At 43.6% G+C, this 22714-nt stretch overlaps 1 protein-coding gene across 1 annotated transcript in view; it reads left to right on the forward strand.

Moving 5' to 3' along the window:
• The first annotated feature begins 9290 nt into the window (after positions 1-9290).
• Positions 9291-22714, forward strand: part of LOC141264939 (sterile alpha motif domain-containing protein 9-like) — a 35236-nt gene continuing 21812 nt past the window's right edge. Inside the window, 1 exon segment of the mRNA XM_073677372.1 lies at positions 9291-9329. The gene's annotated coding sequence lies outside the window, so the exon portion shown is untranslated.

The following is a 22714-nucleotide window of genomic DNA, read 5'->3' on the forward strand; positions in this document are numbered from 1 at the left end:
GTACTAAGAATGTTAAGGCGGATGCCTTGTCTCGCAGTTTTTCTCCCATAGTCGGTGCTGAGAAAGAGGAGAACATTTTACAAGAAGGTGTTGTGATAGCTGCTTTGGACTCCGTTTTGGAAGATAAGATTCTTAAAGCACAGGAGAATGCCCCATCTAACACTCCTCATGGGAGGTTGTTTGTGCCTGGGACCTTTAGGAGAGATTTGTTTGTCGAGTGTCACGAATCTCGGTTGGCAGATCATCCCGGAATCTCTGAGACCAAGAGACTGGTGGGTCGCAGTTTTTGGTGGCCTGGATGGCAGAAGGAAGTCATTAAGTGGGTGCGTCAATGTACTATATGTGCTAGATCTAAGTCCTCACATGCTCCTGCTGCGGGGTTGCTTTGCCCTCTGGAGGTTCCCAGTGCTCCTTGGACACATTTGGCTATGGACTTTATAACTGACCTTCCCCCCTCTGAGGGTTTTACTGTCATCTGGGTGGTCGTGAACCGCTTTAGCAAGATGTGTCACTTGGTTCCCTTCGTCAAACTGCCCTGCGCTAAGACTCTCGCTAAGGCCTTTGTCAAGGAAATTGTCAGACTTCATGGCGTTCCTACTGACATTGTTTCTGATAGGGGACCTCAGTTCGTGGCTCGTTTTTGGCGCGCCTTTTGTGACAGGTTGGGAGTTCATTTGTCGTTCTCATCCGGATATCATCCTGAATCTAATGGCCAGACAGAAAGGAAAAAACAGGATGTTGAGCAGTTCTTGCGTTGTTTTGTGGCAGACAATCAAGAGGGGCGGTCTGAGTTTCTGCCACTTGCTGAATTTGCTCTGAACAATCATACGTCTTCTTCTGCTGGTTGTTCGCCTTTTTTTTGTTGTTCTGGGAGACATCCGTCGTTTGGGTCGTTCTCCAAGTTGGTATCTGCCGTGCCTGAGGAGGAGAATTTTTCCGGTGATTTGGAGAGAGTTTGGACGGATGTGCGTGGTAATCTTCAGGAGGCTAACAGAAAATCTAAAGACTACTTTGATAGGAAATGACAGGAGGTTTTGTTCGCTGTTGGTGACATGGTTTGGTTGTCCTCTAGGAATCTGCGGTTGAGGATTCCTTCTAAGAAATTGGGTCCCAAGTTTGTAGGGCCCTTTAAGGTGCTTCAGGTTGTCAACCAATCTGCTGTTAGGTTGGAGGTTCCTACCTCCTGGAGAATTAATCCGGTGTTTCATGTCTCTCTGTTGAAAAAAGCTGTTGTGTCGGATTGTGACGCCTCTGCCTCTGTTCCTCCGGTGGTGGAGGACGGGGAATATGAAATTTCTCGCATCCTTAATTCTAGACGGTATAGAGGTAGTTTGCAGTATCTCGTGGCCTGGAAAGGTTTCGGATCCGAGGATAACTCATGGGTGAGGTCGGATGATGTTTCCGCATCCAGACTTATCAGAGCGTTTCACAGGAGATTTCCTGATAAGCCTGGTCCTAGGGGATCCGGAGGATCCTCTTAGAAGGGGGGGTACTGTTAGAACCTTGCTCTTAGGTTTTTTCTATTGCTGGTCACATGACCTTGTTGGCCTATTTAGTCCTGCTCCGCCCTTCTGGCTTTGCTGGACTTCATTGTATTACTACTCTTTAGCTAGCCGGTTCTCAGTATCTAACTCTGTTAGTTTGCTTGGTCTTCGGACCTCTGTGTTCTATGTATTTTGTTTGTTCGTCTGTCTGCTACTATTTCTGTTAGGAGGTGTCCATTTTGCTTCCAGTCCCTAGTACTTGTAGGGATTCCTTCCCCACATCTATAGGTCTCCGTACAGACTAGCTGAGGACTTTAGCAGGATCAGGTCCCCTGTTACATCGTAGGGATCAAGCTGAGTTCTATCGTAGGGACAGATCTCCTCTCTTTCCTTAGCTCTGGTAGCAGAACATAACAGTAGGAGTTTCATTTTTTGTATTGAAGAATTGAAATAAATTAGCTTTTTGATGATTTTCTAATTTAGTGAGATGCACCTCTACATACCAGGATGGAAGATGGATATATAACATTTATTCTGGATAGGGGGGGCGGGATACCCCGGCCCAAACTTTGCACTGGGGCCCATCAGACTATAGTTACGCCACTGGCACTGGGTATCACATGGGAGCAGGCATAGCCCCCTTAGTAGAGCACCGAGTCCACCGAAAGGCTGCACGTGATAGGAAGTCTCTCCCCCACACTTATGGCTGTCTCAACCCAGCCTAAGGATATGAGCACACAGCATCTTTTAGACACCGGTGTACCCGCATAGATTTTGCTGTAGGAAGACATTTCAGGAAAACACCAAAGGTGTTTTTCCTGAAGGATCTTTTCTATCGCCTTCTTTGTTTTTGTTGTGGCTTTGCCACCTATGTCATTTTTTGTTTTTATTTTAATTTTACAAGTAAAATAATGGCGGCTTCCAAGCAGAAGGCATCTGAAGAATGGCCATGTCACTTTTAGCTGCTTCATGGCTATTGAAGAATTTGCAAAACATAGAACATATGCACCGCAAGTCGTTTTGACATTTTTTTAGCTCTTTTTCAGGCGGGTTGGAAGGGGTATCCGCCTGATAAAGATGCTGTGTGCACATACCTTTAGGCTGTGTGCCCACGATGCGTTTTTGGTGCGTATTTTGTTGTGTATTTGCAGCGCGTAAACGCTCCAGAAACGCATTGCATACCTTATCCCATGACTTCCTATGACATTCTGCAAGTTCTGTGCACATGGTCCGTATTTTTTCTGCGCAGATTTTATTCGCAGAAAAAATACGGACATGACCAATTCTTGTGCGTTTCTGCATGCGTATTTGCCTATACAATGCATTGGAAAAACGTATGGCAAATACGCATGAAAATCCGTGTCAAATACGCATCAAAAACGCATGTAAAAAACGCACGCGTTTTTCTGCCAAGAAGATGCAGAAATGCTCAGGAAAATTTCTGCTTCATTCCTGCATTGTGGGCACTAAACCTTACAGTAAACACATGAAAATGCTAAAACAACTCAACAGCAACATAGTGACAATAGTCAATTCACAGCAAACAAAACATCACATAGTTCTCAAGGTCTACACCTCTCTCAGGAATCTAAACACAGTTTCCAGTAACTTGTAGTCTTTGGTTTCTATCTGTGGTGAAATGAAACTCAAAGGATTAGCCCAGGATTGATACATATCCAGTTCCCAGGATAAATAGTGAGTGGCAAGTGCTCATTGCTCTGGGTCCCATCAGCAGGACATCTGCAGATCACGAGAATGAGGGTCCACTGCCCCAGTCTGAATGAAGCAACTGTTTAGAGGGATTGTCTGCTATTAGGCTACAAGTCTGCACTCACTCTATGTGTATATATTCTCTGGTGCTGGGAGCTGGCAGTCTTGTGACCGCAGATATGCAATTTGCATACTTCTGGCCACATTCCGACTAGACTGTGACCGGCCTCGTGTCACTTGCATTGAATGAGGCCGCAACCGTCTAGTCGGCACATGAGCACATGTATACAAATCACATACAACACATACATACATACCAGAGAATCCTTACAGTGCGCAGTGAGCGATATAAATATTCACAAGTCTGCAGCCACTCTAAGGCCAGACAACCCCTTTAACAAATACTCTTGCCACTCCACAGGTCTGCCAGATATAGGTGTAGATAAAGAATGGCATTAATCAGCTGTCTCCATCAATCTGGGTACAACCACCTTTAACCTCTTTCTGACATAGGCCGTACTAATACATATCTGTGCCCTGGGCCTTTTGGGCAGATACGTATTAGTGCGCCCTGGCGATTTCAATCACAGCTGACACCCGGTGCTATGTGCTGGGAGCAGTCCCGCACCACTCCCAGCACATTAATCCCCGAAATGTTGTGATCAAAGTCAATCACAGCATTCCAGGAGCAAGAGGAGGTAAGCGCCTTTACTTACCTGCTCACCGGCGTTCCACACTGTCTGTGCGGGGTCCAGGTGGTTGTCATGGTGACCCGATGTCATGACAACATCCGGGTCACCAAGAAGTTACTTTGATCATGCGTAGTGCGCGATCAAAGTAACTTCTGCATGCAGGCTGCGAGCCTGTATAGCATAGAGATGCTGCTGCTGCATCTCTATGCTATTCAGGTGATCAGACTGCAAAAAGTGAAAGTCCCATAGTGGGACAAAGTGTAAAAGTTAATAAAGTGTCAGAAAGTGAAAAAAAAAAAAAAATTGTAAAAATATTTTTAAAAAATTGAAAAAAAATAAACCCCAAAAAAGAAAAATATACTGCACCCATAAATAAATATTATTATGAGAAAAAACAAAAACAAACCAATAAAAGTAAACATATTTGGTATCGCCGTGTCCGGAACGACCTGACCTATAAAACTGTCCCACTAATTAACAAAAAGATGAATGTAAATAAAAATGGTACCACTGAAAACATCATCTTGTCCCGCAAAAAAACAAGCTGCCATACAGCTCCATCAGCCACAAAACAAAAAAGCTCTCATAATAAAGCAATACAAAAAATTATTTTTTATATAAAATAGTTTTTATTGTGTAAAAGCGCCAAAACATAAAAAAACTACATAAATGTGGTACCGCTGTAATCATACTGACCCAAAGAATAAAGCTGCCTTATCAATTTTACCACACACGAAGTGGCATAAAAAAAAAAAAAATTGTTGGTTTTTGTTTATTCTGCCTCCCAAAAATCAGAATAGAAAGCGATCAAAAAATGTGCCTGAAAATGATAACAATAAAAACGTCAACTCGTCCCGCAAAAAACAAGCCATCACATGACTCTGTCGGACGAAATATGGAAAAATTATACCTCTCAAAATATGGGGATGCAAAAACTAGTCTTTACAAAAAAAAGCGTCTTTTAGTGTGTGACAGCTGTCAATCATAAAAACCCGATATGAATCTGGCATCGCTGTAATCGCACCGACCCGAAGAATAAAGTCGTCTAATCACTTGTACCGCAAGAGGAACGCCGTAAAAAATAAACTCTAGCGTTAGGGTTGTGCTAGGGTTAGGGTTGTGCTAGGGTTAGGGTTGTGCTAGGGTTAGGGTTGTGCTAGGATTAGGGTTGTGCTAGGGTTAGGGTTGCGTTAGGGTTATTGTTGTGCCAGGGTTAGGGTTAGGGTTGTGCTAGGGTTAGGGTTGTGCTAGGGTTAGGATTGTGCTAGGTGTCAAGAACTCCACAGGGACGACACTGGGGAGATCATGCAATATCTCACCGTGCCGTCACACTGTCAGTAATTCTTCCGGAATCGTGAGCTCACGATCCAAACTACTCACTCCTTAAGAATCGGCAAGCGACCAGTGAGGGTATGGCATCACACCTCTGGGTTCCAAAGCATGGAATACGTGTTTATGCCCTCCGTACAGTCACTGTCAGCTTCACGATAGCCCAATTATTATTCTCTGCCACCACCGGCCGAGTTTGAAATATAATACAAGCCTGGCCGGAAGCCTGCGTTTTGGTAGCGTATATGGCTTCGGGGGAGGGAACGATTACAGGACAAAAGAAACAGAACTATTAAATTTTATATTTAATCCCAAAGGGAGGCAGTGTTTAGGAAAAATATATACAAGGATGTTACAAAGGAGACATTAAAATATATAAGCAGTTACACAAATAAAACAGGATAAAATGAGAAACTTACACTATAAAGATCGCATAATAAACAGGGTCCTCCGCTATGATAGACATATACTCCCGGACAAAGAACACTGCTCCAATCTCAGCAAACTATTTTATGCTGAAGGGAGAGACCCCCCCTTGGATGACATCATAGGGGCTGGGCTCCAGCTTGCACAATTTATTAAAACTCTAACTTCTGCGATAACTTATCGTTTGTTGATCCCAGAAGCCCAAAAGTGATACCATAATTTCTATTATCATTTTACCTTCATTTAGAGACCACACATCGCATAGTTGAAATTTGCTATTTTGTTACTTTTGCGCCATAGCCCCGCAGAGGGGCCTACGTCTATGAAAAACTGAGCATCTTGTTTCTTGCCGCTAAAAATATAGGTCCTGTTATCATCAGAATTATGGAACTTCAGTTATTCCATATTTCATATCGGCTCCGATCGGACTGGGGCTGGTGGCTGGGAATTGTTTGTGAGTGCCTTTGAACTTAATGAACTATTTCCTCTTTCCTTCAAACTCTGGCCTGTGAGAAGGTGTAGGTCTATCTCAGGTCTGTGTTAAGAGGAAAAACACTTGCATTTTTGTTAGGTTGTAACACTTCTTGGCTGGCATTTGTTTGTGTAAGCTATTTTGGCTGTGGGTGATAATTTGCAGGGAGACACTAGATTGTCATCTCTGGACAAATACTACAGGAGAGGGCTTGGGAGAAATGGCTAATATTCTGTTAATCTCCCTGACATTAATATCTCACTGGGTTAGGGTTGTGTTGGGGGTTGGGATTTTTTCAAAAGTAAAGAAAAATGATGACGATATGGCGACTAGTGTTGAGCGCAAGTGCTCGCACACTTGAGTGTGCATCGGGTGCTCTGGTATGCACCGAGTATCGCGGGTGCTTGAGTGACATGCTCAAGTCTCCGCCCCATATGCTCCGTGGCCAAAAAAAAATCGCAGGGATTGCCTTCCATGCATGAGTGATCCCCACATGTTTTTTCTTGGGTGTCTAACAAACGTGAAACATGCAAGGACTTGAGCATGTCACTCGAGCACCCACAATACATGGTGCATACCCAAGTACCAGATGCAAACTCAAGTAGTGAGCACTTGCTCTCAAGACTAATTCTGTGTTGTACCTCTGGGTTCAAAATTTTCACTATACCCCTTGATAAAATCCTTGAGGGGTGTAGTTTCCAAAATGGAGTTACTTGTGGGGGGTTTCCACTATTTAGGCACATCAGGGGCTCTCCAAACGCGACATGGCGTCCCCTCTCGATTTCAGCCAATTTTGCGTTCAAAAAGTCACACAGTGCTCCTTCCCTTCTGAACCCTGCCATGTGCCCAAACAGTGTATTTTCCCCACATCTATCTGTGTACTCAGGAGAAATTGCACAACAGTTTTTGTGGTCCATTTTCTCCTCTTATCCTTTTGAAAATAAAAAAATTGGAAAAATGTGGAAAAAGTTTGATTTTTTTATTTTTACGGCTCAATGTTATAAACTTCTGTGAAGCACCTGGGGGTTCAAGGTGCTCACCACACATCTAGATAAGTTCCCTGAGGGGTCTAGTTTCCAAAATGGTGTCACTTGTGGGGGGTTTCCACTGTTTAGGCACATCAGGGGTTCCCCAAACGTAACATGGCGTCCGCTAATTATTCAAGTAAATTTTACATTCAAAAAGTCAAATGGCGCTCCTTGTCTTCTGAACCCTGCCGTGCGCCCAAACAGTGGTTTTCCACCACATATGAGGTATCGGCGAGAAATTGCACATCAAATTTCATGGTTCAATTTCTCATTTTACCCTTATCAATATGCAAAATTGGAAGCTGAAAAACATTTTTGTGGGAAAAATGTGAAAATGTTATTTTTACAGCTCAATGTTATAAACTTCTGTGAAGCACCTGGGGGTTCAAGGTGCTCACCACACACCTAGATAAGTTCCCTGAGGGGTCTAGTTTTCAAAATGGTGTCACTTGTGGGGGGTTTCCACTGTTTAGGCACATCAGGAGCTCCCCAAATGCAACATGGCGCCCGCTAATTATTCAAGCAAATTTTACATTCAAAAAGTCAAATGGTACTCTTTCCCTTCCGAACCCTGCCCAAACAGTGGTTTCCCCCCACATATGGGGTATTAGCGTGCTCAGAAGGAATTGCACAAATTTTGGGGTCAATTTTTTCCTGTTACCATTGCGAAAATTAAAAAATTTGGGTCTAAGATAACATTTTTGTGAAAAAAAGTTAAATGTTAATTTTTTTCTTCCACATTCCAAAAATTCCTGTGAAGCACCTGAAGGGTTAATAAACTTCTTGAATGTGACTTTGAGCACCTTGACTGGTGCAGTTTTTAGAATGGTGTCACCTTTGGGTATTTTCTGTCAGAAAGGCCCCTCAAAGTGACTTTAAATGTGATGTGGTCCCTAAAAAAATGGTTTTGTAAATTTTGTTGGAAAAATGAGAAATCGCTGGTCAACTTTTAACCCTTATAGCTCCCTAACAAAAAAAAATGTTGGTTCAAAAACTGTGCTGATGTAAAGTAAACATGTGGGAAATGTTATTTATTAACTATTTTGTGTGACATATGTCTCCGGTTTAAGGGCATGAAAATTGCGAAATTTTCTAAATTTTCGCCAAATTTAAGTTTTTTTCACAAACGCAAGTGATATTGAAGAAATTTTACCACTATCGTGAAGTACAATATGTCACGAAATGGTAAAAATTGGCCTGGTCATTAACGTGCAAACCACCCTCGGGGGTAAAGGGGTTAAATCTATATTCTGTTTCACAACTACTTTTTTTTATTCCCGTGCATCAAAATAAAAAAAAAAATAGTTAACTTTGCAAATTGACAAGACTAAAAAATCCCTCCTTTTTATGTCACAGACTACAAAGGCGCTTCATTATCATTTTCAATCATTCTGAGCAATTAACTAATTAAGTGGAGAAGTTGCACAGCTATTGGCAATAATCACACATGCATATACCCGTGAAACACATCACCATGAGGCATGTAAGATTTATCTATACGATGGAATGACATACTGTATACTTGTAATGTCTTATGATATTGCAATATAATTAACAGTGTTGGATATTTTATGATAATCACATAAAACCAATTGAATTCCCTCTCTATTTACTGCTAATGCACTTAGCAAATTTCATGCAAATTCACACCCTGATCTTGCATAAGATTACACCCTAAAACATCAATGAAGTCTCAATACAAGAAGTAGTCCTGAATGCAACTATATCATTTTGCCATATTATTTCCATCACCTAAATGAATGTGCTAAGCCTGAGTGCCAGTGTTTTCAATGCAATCATGCTAAAAGCTAGTGCATATGTATATCTCTATGATATCCACAATATCATAGAGATCAATTTGTTGAGCTGTTATAATAAGTTATTGATATATACCAAACATTTTTGAAAAACAATCAACACAAAGTGACGATAACAATCGATTCTGGGTGGTTGTAAGGTTCCACTACTAGAAAATTGTAGTGTGTGCTTAAAGTTTCACAGAGAGCCATTTATAATCACATTGCAACAAACGTATGAATGATGAAATGTATTTGCATGTTTTCATATGAGGAAGTAGGGCAGAGGAATGCAAAGAAAATATTATTGGGAAGGTTTATGACTGTATTTGTAGGCGGGCTCTTAGGCTTATATTCTCTGCCACCGACTTGACTGTGTGTCTGCCTTGAAGGTAGGTGTGTTGTCATTTAGTTTGTCTCTTAATGCTTTATCAGTTGTGTCTGTTTATCCTGTACATTGTTGCATTGTTTGTCCTAACCTTTTCCTCCCATTTAGGCCTCATTAAGCTGTTAGTATTTTCCACGTACGAGAAAAACTGACTGATAATTCGTATAAGAGTTTGGTCCTAGTCTTATTCATTTTTCTAGAAGGTGGAGAAAAAAAAAAGTTTCTTCACCTTCTCCTTTCTGACAGCCCGTGAAAATCATACCGCACTTGGATGCGGTCCGATTTTTTTTTTCCATAGACTTGCATTGCTGGTTTTAATCCAATGCTTGAATCAAAATCAAACATGTCTCAAACATGATTTTACGCAGACCACACGGTCCGAGGAAAAAATCAGACGTGAAAAGCACCAAAGAATATCATAGATGCAAGTGCTAACCATAAAAACCACGGATAGTACGCATCTCAGAAAATCAGACGTGTGAACGAACCCTTACCCTCACCCATCTCTTCACCTTCAGGTGGTGCCTGGAACCAGTGACTTCCTAAGGGGGTGTTCATAAAAGTTTTTTTTCTGTGAACGAGTGGATTCAGCTCCGCAATCCACATTAAAAATCCATGTGAAAGTACGCTATGATTTAGCTTACAATGTTTATTGCACATGGTGCTTTTTTTTTTTATTTATTTCAGCATAGAAAAAGGGAGCAAAATAGTTGTTCTTGAAGCATTTCTGCTTGAAAAACAATGCTCTAAATTTGACTACTGATTTAATAGAAGCAGAAAAAATGCACTTTACAAAAAAGCTATCACAATCCACAACCTGAAAGATAAACATAAAAAATCTGTGTGAACGTAGCTTAATTGCTTTGTATTTATTCTTTTAATTCTCTCCTCACTCCAATTTTTGACCTTTCTGACTCCTTATCGGATTCTCCTTATTTTAACTGCAGAGAGGATAGTACCACAAATCATACTATCAATAGGTTCTTCAATATATCCCTGCTGCAAAATATTTTCTGGGATTGTTTTCAACTTAAAAATCAAGCATTTACTTTGTCTTTTGTTTTTTCTTTGTAGTACTATGTTGTTAAGTTTATCTTCTATACTGCATGCTATATTTTGAAACCAAATATGTATATGTAAATTATGATAGTTACTAGGTGATTGCCTGCTCATTATTTAATGCATTAATAGTGATGTCCCATTAACAGAACGTGCAATGACTGCTCCATTCACCTTCTATAGCCAGGGCTGCCACCAGGAATTTCAGGGCCCCCTTCAGACTCCGCCCAGGCTCCACCCAGCTCTGCCTCCACCCCTAGAACCTTCCACAGTCCCACCTCCCTCTCTTGGAAAAACGCCACTTCTGCACCACGTCCTCACCAATCACACATTAACAGTTCCCATCAATCATCAGATCACATACATAGCCAGCAGCTTTCACTTTGGCCAAAAGATTTTTTAAGCCGCCACCACGACAAGGAGACTCTTCTGGCCAAGCCCTACTCTGCTCTAACCTGTTAAACATTTCTTAAAATATCCAGTACTCTTTTTAGGTATATTTGTATTTATTTTTCTTTAAGAGAATATATCACATACATTTTTTAAAATGATCAATAATATCACATACAAGAGACAAATATCGTCACACCATGGCCGGACCACATATTACCACCACATAGTGACCGAATAATACCACATACAAGGAACAAATGCCACCACACCATGACCAGACCATATATTACCACCACATAGTGACCGAATAATACCACATTCAAGGAATAAATACCGCCACAATATGACTAGACCACATATTACCACCACATACTGACTGAATAATACTACATACAAAGGAACAAATACTGACACACTATGACCAGACCACATATTACCATCACATAGTGACCAAATTCTACAATACTGATCATTAATAAATAAAACACAATACTAATATTACCATAAGTGCCATTATACACAGGAGCTCTGTATATAGTGTTAGTGTACAGGTGATACAGTGATTATCAGTGACATTATAAGTAGGAGCTCTGTGTTTAGTGTCAGTGTACAGGTAATACAATGATCACCAGTGACATAGACAGGAGCTCTATATAGTGTCAGTGTATAGCAAATACAGGGATCATCAGTGACATACACAGGAGCTTTGAATATAGTGTACAGGTAATCCAATGATCACCAGTGACATTATACACAGGAGCTCTGTATATGGGGTACAGGTAATACAGGGATCACCGTTGACATTATAAACAGGAGCTCTGTATATAGTGTACAGGTAATACAGTGATCATCAGTGATATTATACACAGAAGCTTTGTACATAGTATACAGTGTATAGTGTCAGTGTACAGATAACACACTGACTCACTAGTGACGTCTCTAGTTGAAGTCCTTCATCTTTGCTTTTCTCCTTCATCCAGTGCAGAACGCCATCACTTCTTCCAGCCAGAACTCTTCTCTGCATAAAATAACACAGTTATCTAGAGCACATTTCCCAACTCCTACACTACACAGCTGAATACAGACATGAACCCACCATTAATATATAATTAATTATTATGCAACCCACCATTCCAAATGTATATTGTAATCCACCACTGCGCCCCCACTAACTATAAATAGCCACTTTCCCACCTAATAAATATATACATTAATTAGAACCTGTACTCTTTCCCCCAATTCATTACCAATCACACTCCGCCAACCTCAACGCCCACCTCTGTCCCAATTCATTTTGTCATGTCCTCTTTGTCTCCCACCCCCACTCCATCATCATTTACTCACCCACCCCAATTCATCATCATTTTTTGTCCCCACCCTCAATTCATTATATGCTCTCCCCACCCCCCCCCAGTCCCAGTAATTTGCTCTCTCCAACCCCCATTCTTCATTTGCTCTCCCCCCTCAACTCCTAGTTCATCATGTGCTCTCCCCACTCCCCGTTCATCATGTGGTCTCCCTACTCCCAGTTCATTATATGCTCTTTCCACCCCCACTACCCCTTAATTAATCCTATTTAAAAAAAAAAGGTTTTCATACTTGCTTCTCATACGATCCCTGCAGCCACAGCTCCACTTCCAGACTGGCAACTTGGTGTTCGATACCGGAGAGTATGCGATGATGCCATCGGCTACGCGCCAGCTCGAGCGCTTCACAGAGGAGGCAGAGGGACTCCCTTGTAGCTGCACCACCATTTGGCCGTGAGAGCTCTAAGGCAGAAGCTCCCTGCGTTGTCATGAACAGCGCCGGCACGCCAGCATGTGATACCCCAGGTCCCGCTGAGCAAAAGCACAAGAGGGGGGCCCCGGACTGGGCCCCTGCTCTTTACTGCTGTTCACCGGGCCTCATACAGCAGTAAGGGCAGTAATGCTCAGATGGCGGCACTGTCTATAGCAGTGGCACTTGCACTAGCACTATATTTAAGCAGGGGACTTTGGACTATAAATTCTTGGGATTGGTGGGGGTATCTCAGCTGTTGGACCTCACCCAATTCAGTATCTAACTAGAGAATATTTCCCCCAGAGAAGTCCTTGGTACTGTATGAAAGTTTCAATTCTGAAGGTTGGTTGGAGCAGTCAGACTTAAACTGTTCATGGTATCTGTCACGAGATCTTCTTGAGGAAAATGTTTCTTCACAATCCAAGGGAATTAGTGGAGCCTGTGGGACTAAATGACCCAACATGTCCATGAAGGATCTAGATGACTTAGTGAGGTCTGATACCGCTGATGCTACTGAGTGCACCTATTCCATTTTGGGGAAATGGATGCCTCTCACGGTGTACTGGGCAGTGACTGTAGCCACTTTGAGCACGCTTGTGCACTCAAACTGTATTTTCGGTCCGAGTGATATCCGTCAAAAAATTGGATTGCACACAGACCAATGTTATTTAATGTGGCCGTGCAGATGAACATCTTTTTTTTTCACTGACTGAATCTATATGTGAATTAAAATCACAGCATGCACGATTTTCAACCGGAAATCGGATGAGTCACCAACTCAAGTCTATGGGTGCAAGTAAAAAATCAGATGCCACAGTATAGCATCCAATTTTTACGGATACATTGTAATTATATAACATAGGAAACTGTAAATGGTTTTGTAAATGATTAAAAGCTGCTGCTGTAAAAAACGGATTGTATACAGATGAGAAGTGAGAAAACAAATCACCTCACCTTTCTAGATGAAACTGTAAGGAGGTGGACGAGTATAGTTGATGCCTAACTGAGTGACTGCAAATGAACACCGCCATCTGCTGGTCAAAGGCGAAATTAAAAGTAAACAGAGAATTATAGTAGTAGGCACCCCAAGAGTGAAAGTGCATGTTCCTGGGAAAGAGATTAAAGGCGACACCAGGTCAGGTGACACCTGTGTCACAGTTACTAATTATAAAAGGCCTGACCAGGCCAAGAAAGGGAGAGTTGGCGCCAGGCGGGTAGTGTACCCACAAAGTGGGCTTACAGCCACCATTTCCACAGAAGGGTCAAAGGGTGGTCAGATCCCGGAGAAGGCCTGAGCTGAGAGTAAAGACCGTAAACCGTGCCAGTAGAAGACTGTGACCAGATCCGAGCAAGGCCCTGGAGATGATCCGGCTGTAGCAGAGGACCGTTCCTGTGGGCTGTTCCTTCTAGCGTATCTTTACGATACAGGGTATGGGCTGGGGCCGTGCGTCCAGGAACAAAAATGGCCAGTGACTCAAACATCTAGGACTTGCGACCTAGCAGGACCGGGAAAGGCCTAGTACTGAGAGTAACGCCCGTTAAGCAGAGACATAAAGGCTAAGCATTACTCATCAACCGTCATTTAACTGCTAGATAATAAGGACAGTGTAGAGAAATAGGACGTTGAACAAGTATTGTCATAATATACTGTGTTGACCTTGCTACTGATACCCCAATATAGTGCTTACGTGTGTATGTGACTCGCCCCCTGGGCCTGTGCTGGGAACCCGGAACCGGGCCTGTTGTAGGACGCTGGGGGTTGTAGTCTCCGTGTGGCGGTGACCCGGTCCGTGCCCAGGGTGGTCAAACCAGTGGCAGTCTATTTGTATTGTAATTGTCCGACTACGCCACCCGTGGATTGCGGTCAGTGGGGACCGCCGCTGCGCTGCCGACCGCTGAGGCTGATGTTGTATGCGCAGCCAAGAATGGGATAACTCCCCACGGGAGGAGTATTGCCTCAGGGCAGCTGGTGTGAGAGATGATGGGAGTGATGGTGTGAGGGTCCCAGTACTAATGGTGCTGGTGCGGCGAGGAACCACAGAGACGTACAGTTGCCGTTTTCAATGCTTTACTCACAGTTCTTTACTCGTCCTAGTCACCTCGGTACCGGCGGTGACTGCCCAAGCCGTGCTGCGTCCACCAGGCAAGGGACTCGACCAACTCCCAGGCAATTCCAGAGCGTGGCACAGAACTCCCTTCTCTTTCCTTTTTCTGGCTGTCCCCACCAGTGACCCACCTTTGTCCAGCTCCCTCGGGCCTTCTGTTGGCGAAACCTTTCTCCGGTTTCCCTGACCCTATACGGTATGCCTTTCTGGTGGATGTAGTGAGGGGTCGCACCAAGATGTGGTCACAACCTCCGGTTTTGGCTGAGGATTAGTTGCCTCCACCAATTTGGGTTCCGGTACCCTGCTCTGCCAACCCTTCACCCTGTATCTCCTCTGGGCATATGGGGTTCCTTCTGTCCTCGTGTCTCTGGGCCTTTCTCTGTGTTCCTTGCTTCCTTTCTCCTCTGTTCCAGTTCCTTTCTTACTTTCCTTTCCGTTCCTTCTCCTCTCTCTTTCTGCTGTTCCTGGCCTCCACTCCAGGCCTGCCTCTGGAGCTGGACCCAGACTGAGCCACAGCTCCCTGCCAGCCCTCTCTGGCTGAACTCCTCTCTGAACTGACTCCCCGGACTGAACACTGTTCTAAGATGGTGCCCACCTTTTATACCTCCCTCTATGTGTGAGCCCAGGTGACTAGCAACCAATGGGCTCCTACCTATGCCCAGAGACCCACCCCTATCTGCTCCTACACCACTGGGTGGTATATGTGTGTATATATTATATATATAAATTTCTCTTTCTGTGTTAGTCAAATAGTGTTGGTTAAGTTCCACCGTCTCCTCATTGTCTACACTGTTGTATCCAAGTAACCTGTTTACAAAACTCTGAACAATTTTTTTTTTATACAGTCAAGTGAACCTATCCTGAAAGTGAGTGGCTCTCAGCAGGACATACAGTTATATGAAAAAGTTTGGGCACCCCTATTAATCTTAAGCTTATTGTTTTATAAAAATTGGTGTTTTTGCAACAGCTATTTCAGTTTGATATATGTAATAACTGTTGGACACAGTAATGTTTGTGCTTTGAAATGAGGTTTATTGTACTAACAGAAACTGTGCAATCTGCATTCAAACAAAATTAGACAGGTGCATAAGTATGGGCACCTCACCGGAAAAGTGACATTAATATTTAGTAGATCCTCCTTTTGCAAAAATAACAGCCTCTAGTCGCTTCCTGTAGCTTTTAATGAGTTCCTGGATCCTGGATGAAGGTATTTTTGACCATTCCTCTTTACAAAACAATTCCAGTTCAGTTAAGTTTGATGGTCGCCGAGCATGGACAGCCCTCTTCAAATGATATTCAGGTCTGGGGACTGGGATGGCCATTCCAGAACATTGTAATTGTTCCTCTGCATGAATGCCTGAGTAGATTTGGAGCGGTGTTTTGGATCATTGTCTTGCTGAAAGATCCATCCTCTGTGTAACTTCAACTTTATCACTGATTCTTGAAAATTATTGTCAAGAATCTGCTGATACTGAGTGGAATCCATGTGTCCCTCAACTTTAACAAGATTCCCGGTGCCGGCATTGGCCACACAGCCCCAAAGCATGATGGAACCTCCACCAAATTTTACTGTGGGTAGCAAGTGTTTTTCTTGGAATGCTGTGTTGTTTTGCCACCATGCATAACGCCTTTTTGTATGACCAAACAACTCAATCTTGGTTTCATCAGTCCACCGGACCTTCTTCCAAAAATAAATTGGCTTCTCCAAATGTGCCTTTGCATACCTCAGCCGACTCTGTTTGTGGCGTGCTTGCAGAAACGGCTTCTTTCGCATCACTCTCCCATACAGCTTCTCCTTGTGCAAAGTGCGTCGTATAGTTGACCGATGCACAGTGACACCATCTGCTGCAAGTTGATGCTGCAGCTCTCTGGAGGTGGTCTGAGGATTGTCCTTGACTGATCTCACCATTCTTCTTCTCTGCCTTTCTGATGTTTTTCTTGGCCTGCCACTTCTGGCCTTAACAAGAACTGTCCCTGTGTTCTTCCATTTCCTTACTATGTTCCTCACAGTGGAAACTGACAGGTTAAATCTCTGAGACAGCTTTTTGTATCCTTCCCCTGAACAACTATGTTGAATAATCTTTGTTTTCAGATCATTTGACAGTTGTTTTGAGGAGCCCATGATGCCACTCTTCAGAGGAGATTCAAACAGGAGAACAACTTGCAAGTGGCCACTTTAAGTAGCTTTTCTCATGATTGCATACACCTGGCTATGAAGTTCAAAGCTCAATGAGGTTACAAAACCAAAAAAAGGGCTTTAGTAAGTCAGTAAAAAGTAGGTAGGAGTATTTAAAACAAGAAAATGATAAGGGTGCCCATACTTATGCACCTGTCAAATTTTGTTTGAATGCAGATTGCACATTTTCTGTTAGTACAATAAACCTCATTTCAAGGCAGAAACATTACTGTGTCCAACAGTTATTACATATATCAAACTGAAATAGCTGTTGCAAAAACACCAATTTTTATAAAATATTAAGCTTAAGATTAATAAGGGTGCCCAAACTTTTTCATATAACTGTATGTACATTTTCTGTTGCTGGCTGCATTTTTCAGTGTGATGGCCAGACTGCATTTTAATGCTATTTACTTGCAGATTAACCCTATATCTGCAGGTAAATAGCATTTTTCTATATGACAGGTTCCCTTAAAGAATGTCATGCTTTAGTTTTATAACTTTGACATTTATTCTCAACATTATCATACATGCACTACAGTGTTCACCAATTTAGGTACTTCAGTTTCTGATTCATGAATCCAAATATTAGATACTCCAAAAATGAACGTCAAAATTCAACGATGTCACTATGGCACTAAAGACCTTACAATCAATTACCCTTCCTCAGGACTAAAGTCCCAATGAAAATGAAGTTTTCCATAAATATTATTGTGAGAGAAATCTTTATTGATAATTATTAAAAGCAAAAAATTCAATTAAAAAGCAGAAATGCCTCTAGAGGGCACTGTAGTTTTGTATATCTCCAAAGATCAATATATTTAATACAAATAGTAACAGTTTGAACAGATTTGTCCCATTTACAGCCAAAGAGTAAATCAAATATTAGTCACAATATTCAATAGGTAATTCTTAATCTAATATCCTCATATCTCTAACAGGTGACTCAATATAAACTACTAGTTATGTAATCTTAAGTACAACTTCTGGCCAAAGGCTACTAAATACTCACAGACATCAGTCTTATATAGCAGCAAAAAGTGGCCATACACAGCATTGTGACAGAGTTACAGGTCTAGATCAACAAATATAATTAATTTGATTATCTCTGGGAAATGAAGACTCAGTCAGAAACCAGAGGACCCTCGCACCCCGATGCCGTTTCGCCTCGCTTCTTCCAGGGTTCATGAATGCAAAACCAGAACCTGCTAAAAATATAAAACCTAGAAAATAATAATAAAAGAACAACAACAGTTTCTTTCTCTCTAAAACAGCGCTACATCTTTCCTCAGGTTGTGGGTGGTATTGCAGCTAAGCCTTTTTCATTACATTGGAGCTGAACTACTATACCAAATACAAACAAGGGAAACCTGTAGAGCTTTTTTCATCTTATGCAGGATGCAGCTGGGCCCTTTAGTGTTGGCTGGGGGAACTTGGGGTACCTGTCCCTTTGGGGTGCAGTTACATAGTCCTTGGTAGCTGCCTGATCTAATATTATGGGTACTACTAATAGGCTATAAGCTAGACACTGTGCATCATGTGTACCTGTGTGACTGGCATCCTATTCGAGCCTCATCTGTGTGCATTTCTAATACTAGTCAGCCACCCTCTCCTTGAATGGTCTTTGTGTGAGTGGTTGTTTCATCAGTATTTTGCACCTGTGCTGCCTCCGCACTTTATCATTGGGGCTGCAGCATCCTACAGTACACTCGTATTGTGATCTGGTGCTAGTAAATACCGTTGTCTATTTTCTCTGTTTAATTTTTTTCTTTTTCGGTGAGTTACATTCTTTGGCCTCATTCCGATGTCCGATTTTTGCATACAAGTGCTATCCATGGTTTTCATGCATAGAACTCATACCTGCAATAGTCTATAGGGCCATTCACATGTCCGTGAAATTGCGGAGTCATGTCCGATTTTGTTCTGACCCTCAGATCAAAATCGGCAATGCAAGTCTATGGGTCCGTGAAAAATAATCAGACCACACTCGAATGCCATTTTCATGGACTATCAGAAGAGAGAAGGTGGAAAAACTTTTTTTTTCTCCACGTGCGAAAAACCTGATCACTCTCTGATAAGAATAATCTGTTCATTTTTCTCATACGTGGAAAAATCAGATCTCTGACTGAGGCCTTATGCTACGGTCAGATGGCCATGTGAGAGAATAATCTGAGAGAATCGGACTGATTATGCTAATGACACTCAGATCAAACTCTGATCGGAGTGTCAGCTTAGTGTGATCCGATAGAATCAGAGTACACTGTTAGGAGAAAATAGAGAACAACATTTCCCCATCTTCTCCATTCTGTGAGTCTGCGGAAATCGGACTGCACTCAAATGACATCCGAGTGCAGTCCAATGTTTTCCTCGCACCCATAAATTTGAATGGGTGAGTGGCATTCTATTTCAGATTGAAATCACAGCATGCTGCAATTTTGCCCCATTGAATAACATTTGTAAAAAATCGGATAGCACTTGTACAATGCTGGTTTGAGCGAGCCCTAAGTTAAAGGGGTTTTCCTTTAAATGAATGCAATCTATATATATAATCGTCTTATCCCGTCTGTCTGTCTGTCTGTCCAGGAAATCCCGCGTCGCTCATTGGTCCGGCCGCGGCCAATCAGCGCCGCGGGATTTGAGAAAAAGATGGTGGCCGTTAGCGGCTCATCTGCAGGACGGAGGTCAGCAGCGATGCAGCCGGGAGATGACCGGCGCGAGACGCTCATCTCCTGGCCGCTAGCAGCAGAAGGACCCCGACCGGCGGCGCCGCTGACCTCCATGCAGCTAGGGTGTCAAGGGAGGACCAGGGAGTGGCGCTGCCGGTCGGGATACTTCTGCTGTGAGCAGCCGCTCATCTCCTGGCTTCTCGCAGTGGAAGTAGCCGCACAGGCAGCGCCACTCCCCGGTCCTCACCAATACGATTCGCTGATTGGTCGCGGCTTCCGGCCGTGACCAATCAGTGACATTAGCGCAAAATTTCAACACCGCTGTGCTGATTGGTCACGGCCGCAGGCTGCAGGGAAGTCATCAATACCTTATGCCTGGAAAGCCCGTTTAAAGCCCGTTGCGGCATTGATAAGTTTGTGCATTCTGTACAAATATTTTATATTCCAATTTAAATGCTGCTGTAGTACAAAATCTGATTGTAGCTTTTGCACTACATATACACATGCTATTTCCCACACACAAAAATGAAGATATATGCTGTATACACACACACATCAGAATTACCGTACACAAATACACAGGCGCACACACATATGACGCGCCCCCAGGGCCGTGGGGTACTCGGCAGCCGGGCCTATGGATGCTGGTGGGGGATATCACGGTGGCTGGCCCGGTCCGTGGCCCAGGGCGGTCAACAAAAGTTAATTGTAAGGGGTTTGTAGTTTTACGAGGTGTTCGTGACGCCACCTTTGGAATGCGGCGAAAGGGAGCCGCCGCTGCGGAGCAGTCCCCTGGAGCTGGTGTTACTGCAGCAGGGATGGTGTGGCTCTCCACAGGAAGAGCTAGCTCCAGAGCAGTGTAGGTAGTGTAAGTTGCGCTGGGCGTTTTAGTGCAGGGGGAAAGATGGCGCAGCTGAAATAATGGACGGAGGCAGTGTGGTGCAGTCATCCGAGTCTTTACTCACAGTTCTTATGTAAGTTCCACAGGTGCACTGTACGGATGTCAGCCTCCCATGTCACGCTGCGTTCACCAGACCGGGGGTTCAGCTCTTCCTCAGGTAGTTTAGGAGCACCTGACGGAACCCCGCTTTCTTGTGTTCCTCTCTAGACCGACTTCACGCTGGGTCTTCTCCCTCCTGCCCTGCGCTTCCCCACTCTCAGTCCCGCTCGGGTGCTCTGAAGTCCCTCCTGTCTAACTGGAGTTCCCGGACCTGCTTGACCCTCACGGAGATCAGAATGAGGCTTTGGCAACTGGACTATGAAAGCCAGAAGCCTCCGGTTTTTCCAGCCGAGACCTGGAGTAACACGGCTGGTTCAAGGGCCGGTCCCCTTCTTGCGGCCTACGATCTCTCTGTCTTCTGACAGATTCGGGGCGTACGGGTGCCGTCCTGCACTCGCCGTACCCCCTGGGATCCCTTCAACAGAACGGAGCCTTACTCCTCTGTTCCCCTCCTGGGCCTCTAGCACTGGGCCCTACTTGTGGAGCAGAGCTCCTAAAGAGACTCTGCTCCCTGTCTGACTGTCCTCTCTCACTCATCTACTGAACTGCCACCCTAAGATGGCTTCCCTTTATATACCTCCTTCTATGGTGCTCCCCTAACCTGCTTCCTCCACCCACACCCACTACTGGTTCCCCTCACTCCAGCCAGGGACAGGGCTCAGCACTGTGCACATGCATCTTGCCCTTCCAGCCGGCCTGGAGCAGTGTAGTGTTGAATGTAGGTGTTGGAGTTCCGGGCAGCACTCCCTCCTTACCTGAGAGAAGGAGACACCACACCTCTGGGTGAGGTGCAGTACCTCTGTGGCGACTGAACCCTGAGGGGCGCCACACATATATACACACACACTACATATGCAGTATGTATAAACAGACATATACAATATAAGTATAATACACACTAAACACATCGCATCTGCACTTACAATTTGTGTAGAGGACTGAGCATCTATAAGTCTCATGCCATGGAAAGAGTAAAGCTATGGGGGGAAGCACAGGACAATCACCAAATTCTCCTGTTTGCCGACTCTGTGTATATATACTGTACATTCATGTCAATAAGTATAGCCGTATTGGCTAAGGATACGCGAGGAATACACATCAGAAATCATCATGCATAAGGCCTCCTTCACACGTCTGTGTTTCCAGGACTTGTGGTATCCGCTTTTTTTCAAGCATAAAGCATGTACCCACATGTCCGTTTTTTTTTTCCGATAGCACGGATGACAAATGTCAATACAAGTCTATGGGTCCGTAAAAAACATGTACAGCACACAGATTGCATCAGTGTACAATTGCTGTCAGTGTTGAACATTGCAAAGTATAGTAGAAGCTTTGTAATTTATTAAGGTCTTTATACCGCAAAAACACTGACACTGGTACCGTTTTTTCACGGTCATGTGAAGCAGGCCTAAGACAACTTCGTAACCAGATATGATCTCGAGGAAAGGAAGGTACGTCTGAAACACGTATGCGACTACCCTATGTCTGGAGTTTTTATGGATTTGCAATAAAGAAGAATTTTTTATGAGGACCCAGTGCTGGATGTACCTTTCTTTTCTCTTTATTGTTCCTTGCTATACTACAAGACCGTCCGTGCAGAGGAGATCCTCGGTCCATGGATGAGCTGAATACCAGGTTACCGCAAGGTTTCCTATGACTTTCATCAGATATGAGCTCCACCACATCTTGCTCAATGGTAACAAACCTATAACAACAATGGAACCAAGAATGTGAGAGTCCTTGATAGAGATGAGTGAACCCGAACTGTAAAGTTTGGAGTTCGTACCGGACGCCTAGTGTCCGGTGCCGGACTCCAAACACTGACTTTTTCCCGGAAGTTCATTGTACTGTTCGGATACCGTATAAAGTTTGGTAAAAGGCTGCAGCATAGCCAATCAACAAGCTTTTAGGCTGAGGGCACTTCTGGAGCCATCACAGCCAAGCTAAGTATTGGCATGGCTGTGGTTTGTTGACGCACCACAAGATCCGGCCTGTATAAATGCCGGATCACGGTTGTCGCCGCCATTCTATTCTGAGCCTGGTACCCTAACAGAGCCTAGTGCAGAGTGCTGTAACATAACCTGGTGCAGAGTGGGGACAGTACAGCCTAGTGCAGAGTGGTCGCAGTACAGCCTGGTGCAGAGTGACTCCAGTACACCGAATCACTAGCCTCTTCAACAGTTTTAGTTTCATTCAAGTCACGTTTTTGCT

Source organism: Phyllobates terribilis, unplaced genomic scaffold (genome assembly GCF_046119375.1).
Source record: "Phyllobates terribilis strain yellow unplaced genomic scaffold, ASM4611937v1 Scaffold_4__5_contigs__length_816908805, whole genome shotgun sequence".
Taxonomy (NCBI): domain Eukaryota; kingdom Metazoa; phylum Chordata; class Amphibia; order Anura; family Dendrobatidae; genus Phyllobates; species Phyllobates terribilis.